Here is a 12666-nt window from a genome sequence, read left to right on the forward strand (position 1 = left end):
AGAGAGTCCCTGATGGAGCAGGAGAAACGTGGGATGCAGAACTCAAATTCTAGTAAGAAGACTAGACTTAATGGTCTGACTGAGACTGGAGGAACCCCGGAAAACATGGCCCCTGGATTTTCTATCAGCCCAGAACTGAAACAATTTCTGAGGCCAGCTCTTCAGACAGGGATTGGACTGGACTGTGGGACATCAAGTGATACTCGTGAGGAGTATCAAGTAGATACAAGAGACTAAGCGGGCAGCTTCTGTCTGGAGGTGAGATGGGAAGGCAGAGAGGGTTAGGAGCTGGTTGAATGGACATGGGGAATCAAGGGTGGAAAGGAGGAGTGTGCTATCACAGTAAGGGGAGAGCAATTAGGGTCACATAACAGTGTATGTATACATTTTTGTATGGGAGACTAACTTGAAATGTAAACTTCATTTAAACTACAACAATAAACAAACAAACAAACAAAAAGAACATGGAAGAAATACACAGAGTCACTGTACCAAAAAGAACTGGTCGACGTTCAAGCATTTTAGGAGGTAGCATGTAATCAAGAACCGATGGTACTGAAGGAAGTGGTCCAAGCTGCACTGAAGGCATTGGGGAAAAACAAGGCTCCAGTAATTGACAGAATACCAACTGAGATGTTTCAGCAAGTGCATGCACTCATCTATGCCAAGAAATTTGGAAGACTGGAAGAGATCTGTATTTGTACCTATTCCTAAGAAAAGTGATCCAACAGAATGTGGAAATTATCAAACAATATCATTAATATCACACACAGGTAAAATTTTGCTGAAGATCATTCAAAAGTGGTTGTAGCAGTACATCGACAGAAAACTGCCAGAAATTCAAGCCAGATTCAGAAGAAAATGTGGAACAAGAGATATCACTACTGATGTCAGATGGATCTTGGCTGAAAACTGAGAATACCAGAGGGGTGTTTACCTATGTTTTATTGACTATCTAAAGGCATTCGACTGTGTGGATCATAACAAATTATGGATAACATTGCAAAGAATGGAAATTATGGAACACTTAATGGTGGTCATGAAGAACCTGTGCTTAGACCAAGAGGCAGTCTTTCAAACAGAACAAGAGGATACTGTGGGGTTTAATGTCAAGAAAGGTGTCCGTCAGGGTTGTATTCTTTCACTGTACTTATTCAATCTGTATGCCAAGCAAATAATCTGAGAAGCTGGACTATATGAAGAAGTACACAGCATCAGTATTCGAGGAAGACTCGTTAACAACCTGCGATATGCAGATGACACAACCTTTCTTGCTGAAAGTGAAAAGGACTTGAAACATTGACTGATGAAGATCAAAGACCACAGCCTTCAGTATGGATTACACCTCAACATAACATAAAAATCCTCACAATTGGACCAATAGGCAACATCATGATAAATGAAGAATAGGTTGACGTTGTCAAGGATTTCATTTTACTTGGATCCACAATCAATGCCCATGGAAGCAGCCGTCAAGAAAACAAATGATGTATTGCATTGCGCAAACCTCCTGCAAAAGATCTCTTTAAAGTATTAAAAAGCAAAGACGTCGCTTTAAGGACTAACATGTGCCTAACCCAAGCCATGGTATTTTCAATAACCTTATATGCACGTGAAAGCTGGACAATGAATAAGGAAAAATGAAGAAGAATTGATGCTTTTGAATTAGTGTTGGAGAAGAATATTGCATATACCATGTACTGCAAGAAGAAGGAACAAATCTGTCTTGGAAGAAGTACAGCCAGAATGCTCCTTAGAAGAGAGTATGGCAAGACTTCATCTCATGTACTTTGGACATGTTATCAGGAAATACCAGTCCCTGGATAAGGACACCATGCTTGGTAAAGTAGAGGGCCAGTGAAAATGAAGAAGACCCTCAACAAGATGGATTGACAGAGTGGCTGCAACAATGGGTTCAAGCATAACAACGATTGTGAGGATGGCCAGGACCAGTCAGTGTTTCGTTCTGTTGTACATAGGGTCACTATGAGTCAGAAGCGACTGGATGGCACCTAACCACAACTAACAACAACAGATGTACAGTGGTTATTAAACATTTTAAAATTCTCATTTTGTTCAAACAAAATTTTTCAAGGATGACCAATATCATGTAAATCAAGTAAAAAGCAGTTAGTGGGTGTATTAGTTATTTAGGGCTGCTATAACAGAAATACCACCAGTGGATGGCTTAAACAAACACAGGTTTATTTTCTCACAGTCTAGTAGGCTAGAAGTCCAAATTTAGGGCACTGGTTCCAGGGGAAGGCTTTCTTTCTCTGTAGGCTCTGGAGGAAGGTCCTTGTAATCAATCTTCTCCTGGTTAAGGAGCTTCTCAGCACAGGGACCCTGGTTTCTAAGGACATGTTTCTGCTCCTGGCACAAGTTTCTTGGTGGTATTAAGTCCCCCGTCTCTCTGCTTGCTTCTCTCTTCTATATCTCAAAAGAGATTGACTTAAGACACACCCTAATCTTATAGATTGAATCTTGCCTTATTAACATATTTGCCTCTAATCCTGCCACATTAACATTATAGAGTTAGGATTACAACATATAGGAAAATCACATCAGATGACAAAATGGTAGACAATCCCACAATACTGGGAATCATGGCCTAGCCAAGTTGACACATATTTTTTGGGGACACAATTCAATCCATAACAGTGAGGTAAGGAGGAGACATCTCATCAACCCTCTGAGGTTCATGAGCAGCTTCATGTAACTCCTCGGAGTCAGCAGATTGAGGGCTGCAATGTATAGTTGTGTGGTGTATACAATGCACAGAAGTGTTGATCAGGGGATCCCTTGGGGCTTGAAATCCAGGCCATATTTCACTCATTAAGATTTGGGTTCTGGCACAGGAATGTGCCCACCTGGGGAAAGGGATGACCGTTTCTCTGCATAAGTACAGTCTGCTTATAAGCCATGTGCCCACAGAGCAGCATGCATCTAGAGGAAGTTTCTTTTCAAAATCATCCACCCAAATGGGGCACCTTTTGTACACAGGTCACATAAAGGAAGGTGATGATCTCCCATGAACATATTTTGAAAATCACTGATTTAAATCAATCTGTGTTTATCAGTACATGGAATTTGACTTTGTCTTTTGAGTTTCTAGTTTGCTGGTAAATTTCAAAACAAGTCCAGTATGTTTACTTGTCCCAGACTTAGGACATTAGTGCTCGAGTATGGGCCCGGGGCCAGTGGTCTGTTGGAAGAGCAGTGAGAGTGACTGATACTGTCATTAAGCTGTGGAGAAATGCACCAGGGAAGAACTTCTGTGGGTAGTGTCCCCTGTCATGATTTATAGAGAGAATATGAGGGTAACTGAATATAGAACTAAGAGACCGGGAATTGATTTAATATTTAAAGAATGGAGATCCTGAGAAATTAAGGGTCATGTTCAAGGGCATTAGGTGATAGAGCTAGGACATGAACCTAAAGTCAACCCTGGCTGTGACCCCAGGGCTCTTTAGTTGGCTATGAGAAATTGGGGGACCATATCACCAAGGAAATAACGGGATCTTCCTCACTGATCTTCCCCTAAAGATAGATATTTATCTCTTGGAGAGGCTCTAGCCATGGCCCTACTTTAAAGGAGGGTTTGCCTCACACCACCTGGGGAGCCTAGAATGTGTCCTTATGTGATGTCAGTGTAAGGTGTGGATTCTACATCAACGGCTTCTGCAGTGCAAAATGCCTCCTCATTCTGTTCTGGTGTTGAATCAGACACGGGAGTCATGTCTTCCTGAGCTTAAACATAGCCACTCCCAACAACAACAACAATAATAATAACAACAACACTAATGATGGTGAGCACCATCATTATCTTGTTTGGTCCAGGCCAAGCACCTTTGATCTGGGGATCGCCAAGCATGGTCCCCACATGATCCAGTGGCTAGTGTCATTATCACGTTTTACAGGCAGAGAAAATGAGGCACAAGAAGTTTAAGCAAGAGACTCAAGGTCACATAGGGCATCATTAGTGGGGTGGTATGAGGAACCCAGGTCGTTAGCTCTGAAATAAAATCTCTAGGTATTTAACAGGCTTTTGGTTGGCAGTGGCTGCTCTTTATGAGGACTCTATATTTTTATAAACCATACCATAAAAGTGAATACTGATCATTAGATTTTATTTCAAGCATGTCTTTTACAATCTCCCGATACTGTGAACATGTGGTAAACCCTCCCCTGCTCCAAATAGCCGGTTCCACAGTCCTCTTAATACCCAGGTAGGCCCTGATGGTTCATGCAGGTGAACCTTACATTCTTTACCAGAACTCAAAGCTGCCATTATATGACAGAAGAACATTGGTTAGAATCTCAGGGAACCTCAATTTGAACCACAGTTCTACCTGGCTGTATCACCTTGGGAAGGGACTTGGATTCTCTGGACCTCCTCCACATCTTCAACCGTACTGTGTGTTCCGACTCAGAGCAACCCTATTGGACAGAGTAGAACTGCTCCATAGGGTTTCAAAGAAGCTGGCGGATTTGAACTGCTGACCTTTTGGTTAGCAGTCGAGCTCTGAACCGCTGCACCACCAGGGCTCTGGTCCTGTGTGCGGTCTGTATTAAATCATTGATGTTATGTTTTTTAAATGAATTAATGATTTTATGAAAATCTATCCTACCACAATTTTTCTCCAAATTTCTGATATCTCAGAGAATCTGCCTTTTTCTAGGTTTGAGTCTTTGGAATACTCCAGATTATTTTACTTGTTTCTATCTTTTTTGGAAGGTTTTCAGACTTTTCAATACAATATGGATTCAGTCAGAGTTTAAACCAAAAACCCATTGCTGTTGAGTTGATTCCAACTCACAGCAACCCTATAAGACAGAGTAGAACTGCCTTATAGAGTTTGAAAGGAGCAGCTGGTGAGTGAATTCAAACTGCTGACCTTTTGGTTAACAGCCGAGCTCTTTAACCACTATACTACCAGGGCTCCAGTCAGTTTAGTGAAGGAAATAGACACTACTCTAGGTATTTCAAGCAGAAACGGATTGAATTCAGGGAATGAGAAGCTTACAGACTATTTTAGGGCCTGGAGGAGTGGAAGTCTGGAGGGTACCACTGCACTATTTCCAAGTCATACCACTGTCGCTGATCAAGAAGCTGCTGCCCCACTGATTTCAGCACAAGTGCCTCTCACACCCATGAAGCTGGGGACTGGACACTGGCATGAGGATTCCAACTGCTGAAATACCTCTAAAAACTCATGTTCCTATATATAGTTGTCTCACATAAGGGCGTTATTGAGGAAACCTAATTTGTTTCCATAACCTTGCCTTCAGGGGTGTCTGGGAAGTGTTGATTTTTGTTTTCTAGCTCCTGAGTTACAGGGAATGAGAAAGAGTCATATTCAGCCCAATCACTTTGTTCAAATGTCATCTTACATGGTTTATTAATCACGATAGTCTCTGCTACTCTGCATTAATAAATAACCCTAAAATTTCAGTGACTCAATGCAGTAAACACTGATGTCACACTCACCAAATATCTGATGCAGGCTGGGTGGCTGTCCTCCCCTTATAAGTTCAGCATCTAGAACAAATGACCTTCCCAAATGTCCCAGTTAAGTCAATGAGGCAGGGGAAGAGGGAGATAGAGGGGGCACATTAGCCATTAACTGCTTCATCTCAGGAGCATCACACACCACTCATGTTCACAGTCCATGGTCAGAGCTAGTCACATGGCCCCAACCTAGCTGTAAGGCAAGCTGGGAAATATAGGGGAGCACTTGGAATACTTGGTGAGCACTTACAATACTTATTGAGCACTTACTATTTCTATCACTCATTGTAAAAAGAGGAAGTGCTTTGAATCCAAGTTGGGGTGAGCCTACCCTCTTAATCTTCCTTTCCCACCGTGAAAGCCCCTGAGGACACAGACCCTAGAACTCCTCAGATGCGAATCTGAACACATGGCATATTAAAGGATTTGGAATCATAACCTAGATATCTGTGTTGTATCGTCAGACAATCAGCAAAATATTTTCTTCTTGGATGTAGAACATAATTCTAACTCACAAAAAAAAAAAGACCAGATTTACTGGCCTAAAGGAGACTGGAGAAACCCCGAGAGTATGGCCCCCAGACACCCTTTTAGCTCAGTGGTGAAGTTATCTCCAAGGTTCACCGTTCAGCCTGGGAGTGGACAGCCCCGTAAAACCAAATGGGACTAATGAGGTACAGGAGTCCAGTGACAAGGGCCAGAAGGCAGAAGGGGACAGGGAAGCTGGTGATAGGGAACCCAAGGTTGAGTCAGGATATTGTTGATGTGTTGTGAGATTGTTAACCATTGTCATAGGGCAACATGTGTAGTAACTGTTAATGAGAAACTATTTTGTTCTGTAAGCCTTCATCTTAAGTGAGAATAGCAGCACAATTGGAAGAGCGTAGTTGATGTCACTGAACTGTGCATGTAGAAATTTTTGAAATGGTGTATCTTTGGCTGTGTGTATTTTCACCAAAAAAAAAAAAAAGTTGAGAAGTTAGAGGGTTGACATGTTGTGGGGTTGTTAACCAATGTCATAAAACAACGTGTGTACTACTGTTTCATGAGAAACTATTTGTTCTGTAAGCCTTCACCTGAAGTACAATAAAAAAAAAATTTTTTTTCTTCTCTACAAATATCTCTCTCACTGGTCTATTTTGGCACCTAAAATTTCCACCATTAGTGTCACTTCTTGTGTGCTACCTTAAAGATATGCATATTTAAAGTACATTAAGGTAATAAGTAGTCTCATGGATTACACTAGAGTACCTTCAGGGAGCAGGGGTCAGGGTGTGAGACAAATGGACTGAAGGCATGCACTAGGGGGCGAGAAAGGAAAACTGGTGTTAGTGGCTCCTATGGATCATCAAGAGGGCCTGGGGACCTCGGCCAGGGGGCTGGAAGGGAGCAGACAGGGCACCACTAGGAATAGGAGAAGGGGCTTCAGGCAGATTCTTCACATCACGTTTTTGTTGAAGTCCTGACCTGCTGGGTTGGAGGAGAGGGTGGAAGTGGCAGAGTAGTCACATCTTCACCCAACTGCATCTTATAAGGTCACAGATGTCACTTTGAGCTGAGCCTGCTTTTGGAAGATAAACTCAGAAAGTTCCATCCAGTCAACCGAAGTGAGCCTGAGATGGAGTGTTTGATTATTCTTCCCTGTCTCAAAACCAGCAGCTCTGGACTTGGAGTTGGAAGACTGATTTTGAATCCTGACTCTGCCACATACTCACTGGCTGTGGGATCCTGGGCAGGCAGTTTAATTGCTCTGAGCCTTGATTTTTTTCTTGTATAAAATGGGGACGGTAATACTTTCTCTGTGTACCTCACTGGAAGAATGAAAGAGATAATGGGTGCAAAAAGAACCAAGACCTTTTGCTTATTCTAAAAACTAAGCAAGATCATAACTCAGCTTGGAAAATGTATCTCTCATCACTAAAAAAACACTGTTTTTGGTACTGTGTAGAATGCTCACTTGAATGAATGCGTGCTTTTCTGGTTTTATGGGATCTGTTAGACTTTCTTAGCATAAACTTGCAAAGGCTTTTGGCCATCTTGGGGACATGGGATGTCCCTGTCCTCTTTTTCTCCTCTGTCAATTTTATTTATTCATTCATTGAATTATTCCACAAATTATTAACTACTGTCTGCCAAGAATGGTGCTAGGTGTTGGGAAGACAGTGGGGATTAACACAGAAAAGTTCTTTGATCTCCTGCCTCTTGCATTCTGGGAGCAGATGCATTAAAGAAATATAAATAGATAAAAGTATGCAAGTAAGAAAAAACTACACAAGATAATTGGCTATCAAATAGGGTGATGTGACACAGAGTGACTGGGGTGGGCTGGGAGGTCAGCTGAGACTGGGCTAGGCGGGGTATCCTGGTGTCTAAAATTGCATCCGTTTTAGGTCTGTGATCAAATCCAACAGTGAGAGAAGCACTGCCATGGACTTGTAAAATACAACTGTGTGATCTTGGGTAAGTTACTTGATGTTTCTGTTCCTCTCTTGGGAGGATTAAATGAGAAAAATACCTGCCAGGGACATAATAGGCACTCAGTGGATCCCAGCTCCTTTTCCCCTTTCCATTCGCCTTGTTCTCCCTATCTGTAAAATAAAGGGCTCGGACCAGACCTTTCTCTCTCTGAAGCTCTAGGTCTCCACAGTTGTCTCAAGGACCAGAAAAAGTGAGGAGGAGACTGAGTGGGGGGAAGGCTCTGGACTCTCTACTAGTGTTTAAAGCAGAGCCGTCCCTGGTGAGATTTAGTTTGGAGAAAATGTGATCTGCTGCTCAAAAGAACTCCGAAGTTCCCTGAAGTGTGTGATTCCTGGAATCTCTTCCCACTAGCATAGTATGGTTCTGAGAGACAGTAATGTTTATGAAAATTCCTTAAATGATAACAACACACTATAAAAATGTGAAGCTGAATTATTATCACTGTCATTTTTCATTGTAACCTTAGCTTGAGTTTTGGCCAGAACTGATGGCAGTATCAAATTCAATAACCCTTCCCAAGACATCCACTAAAATTATTAAGAAGCCCATTTAAAATGATATTGTTCAGGTATAAGGTGAGACTCTTCTTTTCTTCAGAAGGAGTGTGTTTTTACAATTCAACTCAACACATATTTATTGATGCTACTATTTCTAATACCATAATAGAGAATTCTCTCTCGTTTCTCTCTCTCTCAAAGGGAAAAAGAACAAGACCATCAAAACATGCTGTTTCAGTAGGATTTATAAATGTTTTACCATTTATATAAAGTTTCAAAACACCCAACAAATAGCAAATATTGCTAATGGATACCTAAATATCTGATAAAAGTGTAAAAACAGGTATGAGAATGATAAATCCCTGATTTAGAAAAATACATAAACAATCCAGCATCTAGAAACCACTCATGCCATGTTGTTGTTGTTGTTAGGTGCCGTTGAGTCAGTTCTGTCTCATAGCAACCCTTTGTAAAACAGAACGAAACACTGCCCAGTCCTGTGCCGTCCTCACAATTGTTATGTTTGAGCCCATTATTGCAGTCACTGTGTCAATCCATCACGTTGAGGGTCTTCCTCTTTTTTGCTGACCCTCTACTTTACCAGTCATGATGTCCTTCTCCAGGACTGGTCCCTCTTAATAACATGTCCAAACTACATGAGACAAAGTCTCACCATCCTTTCTTCTAAGGAGCATTCTGATGGCGTGGTGTAGTAGTCAATAAGCACTGTGGAATGAATGACTGATTTTCTCTGGGAAGGGAGAGGAGGTCAAGGATTAGGGAGGTGTGTAGAGACTTCAATTTTAATGTTTTATCTTAGGCTGAGGGTTTGCTACACAGGTATTTATAATATTACATGTTTTTTGTATGTTTGAAATGTTACATAGTTAAAAGCTAAACCCAAGTCCCGATGCCTGCGTTTAAGGAGCTCCCAGGCTAGAGCAATGATTGATAATACTGGCAGACATTTATTTTCCTAGGCCCACCACTTTTTGGCTGTGTGCCTTGGGAATGTTACAAACCATCTCTGAGATGGTATCCTCATCATAAAATGGGGATAAGATAGTATTTAAAGGAGGTACTCAATATATAGCACCGAGTGCCTGGAATATAATAAGTTTATAAAGACATGTCCAATACAGTATCTTGGATTTGCCCAGCAACCCTATGAAGAAGATGCTACTACCACCGTTTTCAAATGAGGAAGCAGATTCAGACTATCAGTGCCGGAAAATGGTGTTGCCTGGATTTGAACCCAAACACCACTCTTTCTCTTAACCAGGAAAAGCACTAAAGGATTTGTAAAATGGAATTTAACTGCTGCCTCTATTTCCCTCTCTTTTGCCACTTCTGTGTCCTCTAGATATTTAGAACCAGTGGGATATTACAGCGTTGGCCTCAAAACTGTAGGGTGCTGTGTGCACGCTTGGTCTCAGGCTCCCCGAGTCAGCATAGCGTTGTCCTAACTCTGCTCTGTGGACAGCCCATGTGCCTCACAACTTTCTGTTGCCAGAAGGGAACTCTGCTCACCCTCAGATCTGGCCAGCAAAGGTTGCTTGCCTTTCCCAGAATGCCCTTGGACACTCAGAGGTGCCGAACGACCAGGTGTGTCTTGAGCTTGGCAGCCATCTTGCTTGGTGTTAACAAAGAGTAATTAAGTCATCCCACAAAGCTCAAAGGTGGAGGCCAAGGTTGTGGTTTGGATCAGGCTGGGTCAATGCCAAGGCTACTTTGGTTTCATTCGATCCACCTCTCTCACATTTCTCTCCCAAGGTTCAGTATAGGGAAATAAGTACTGATCCTGGTGCAAGAAAACTCAGGTTTGAATCTATCTCCTCTATTTGCCAGTTGTGTGACTCTGGGCAAGTAACTCAACTTGCCTGAGCTGCTATTTCCTCGTCTTAAAATGGTAATTGTAATCTCTCCTCATCTCAAGGTTGTTGAGTGACTCAAGTGATATAATGAATTGAAAGCCTTTTGTATGGCCTGTTATTATGAGTCCAAATGTTGTTCTATAGACAAGGGGATAGGAGCTGGAAAAGGAATGTTCTGAGGGCTGGATTCATCCCATTCCTTGCAAACTTCCCCCTTGTACCCCAACTCTCCTATTGGCTTAAAGCCACTTCTCAGAACAAACCAGACTGATTGCTTTGGACCCTGCACTTTGCCCACATCTCCTCCTTTTCCTGATGCCAACTTTGGGCTGGAGCTGTGGCAGGTGAGGGGAAGGCAAAGACAGGTGGCGTTACAAACTGACAGTTTAAGAAAATCCAGGGTACTCTTGGAAGAGGCACAGTGGTGTAGTGGAACAGATGCAGATGTGGAAGTCCAGAAGGAGTGGTGTGATCCTCAGTAAGGTGCTTAACCTCTCTGAGCCTGATTTCACTCATTTATAAATCAGGCAGCATAATACCTAACTTGTAGGATTATTATAAGGATCAACTGAGATGATGCATATTGAGATGCAACACAGGCCTAGGTAGGTGTTAAATGCTCAATAAATGGCAGTCATAAATAACTAGTAATTGCTGAACAGTGGGCTACCTTCTGTGAAAACAGACCCACCAAGCTGTTGTTTGGAGCCATCTCTGTTTATTTCTTTTCAAGGCTTCTCTGGATGTTCATCTGACCTATATCTCTTACAAATCTCAGGAGTGAGGTTATTACAAGGATAGCTTTGCTGTGGTCCCCTAATTGATACTGACAGATAAGGGCTGGCAGATGTGAGCATATTTTAAAATGCCTGACTCTGAGAACACAGAGATCTTCACACAGGATATTCGTTCTTTCAAGAAAGAGTTTCTGTTCAGACACAGAGGCAGGGGTTGGGGGCGAAATGGTGAACAAGGTGTCACTCGTGTCCTCATCGAGCTTACAAGTAAATTCAGTGGGATAAAGCCCCTAATTGCGTGAATGGGGCTGAGTTGCTCGTGCCCTTAGAACGACTGGAAGGCGGCCAGTCCTGGGGGCCAGGAGTCCTGGGTTTTTGGTCCAGGCTCTGCCACTGGTGTGACCTTGGGCAAGTTCCTTCCAACTTCTGGGCTTCCATTTCCCCATCTGAAAATGGGGGGCTTGCTGTACTCAATATTTTATTCTGCAGGTCCTTTTAGCTCTCATATTCTGTTTTGTTGTTATGCAGAACCTCCAGAATTGAGAGAATAATGAGAATTTTGTTTCAAAGTGTGAATCAGACAATTTCAAAACCGCAAGGGGTAAAGGGGACAAGCTTGTCTCTGTTTATTTTTTGTCCTTCTTTGGGAAAGTGTAGCTCATTCTTGATTGATTGCTAGTTAGTTTGGCTAATATGGAAACTTTCAGGGGAAATTCTTACTGCTCAAACAGGTGACTGAAATTACCATAAAAAACCAAAAGGAGAATAAATATCCCTTATGATCTCTGCTCTGCAGATGGATGGAATGTTACTGCAGTTGGAGAAAGTGGATCTGGACATCCAGGGTGAGCCCGGGGATCTTGAGAACGGATTGCCTGAGCGTGGACGGGGTGACATCTCCAGGTTAATTTTGGTCCTCATCTGCGTGGCCTCTCCCAAAGGGAAGCTTTTCCTCACAGATGTCCCATTTTTCCGCAGGTATTTATGAAGAAACCACATCTGTAATCTCATTTGGTTCTTACAACAACCCCGGTGGATGAGAAGTAAAGGGCTGATGACAGTAAGAAATGACAGGGAACACAGGGACTAGCAAGAGCAGGAAGTCTTTACCATCCCTAGGCCTGAACCCAATGAGAGATGGAACCACGGAAGAGGAGCTGTGGCCCTAGCTAGAGGCACAGCTACTGCTGAAACCCTGGCACAGCAGGGAGGGAGTGGGAGAGCTCACCTGTCTCCTCCTGGCTGCCAACCTTCTGCTGGTGCCTTCCTTTGGCTGAGTGTAACTAGAAGCCAGAGGGCAAAGGAGGTTGGTAATGACATCCACAGAGGTCCTCCTGAGGCACTGAGCAGGCTGTAGAAAGGCAAAGGGCAGACACTAAGGAGCAAGTAGAGAATAACCAACATGACGGGAAGATCAGGGGCTCAGTTTTGGGCATAGTAATTTTGTCTGATAGAATACAAATGGAGCTGTTGGGTAGGCAGTTGAATATATGAATCTGGAGTTCAGTGGAGTGGTCTAAGCTGGAGATAAAAATTTAGATATAAATTTAGGGGTTACTAGTCATGAG

At 42.6% G+C, this 12666-nt stretch overlaps 1 long non-coding RNA gene across 1 annotated transcript; it reads left to right on the forward strand.

Annotated features, from left to right (window-relative positions):
* Nucleotides 1–7931: 7931 nt before the first annotated feature.
* LOC111821625 (uncharacterized) lies at nt 7932–12137 on the forward strand. The gene is made up of 3 exons (XR_002824986.1): nt 7932–7972; nt 11895–11943; nt 12077–12137. It is a non-coding gene; the product is annotated as an uncharacterized LOC111821625 (long non-coding RNA).
* Nucleotides 12138–12666: the final 529 nt, after the last annotated feature.

Source organism: Trichechus manatus, unplaced genomic scaffold (genome assembly GCF_000243295.1).
Source record: "Trichechus manatus latirostris isolate Lorelei unplaced genomic scaffold, TriManLat1.0 scaffold00006, whole genome shotgun sequence".
Taxonomy (NCBI): domain Eukaryota; kingdom Metazoa; phylum Chordata; class Mammalia; order Sirenia; family Trichechidae; genus Trichechus; species Trichechus manatus.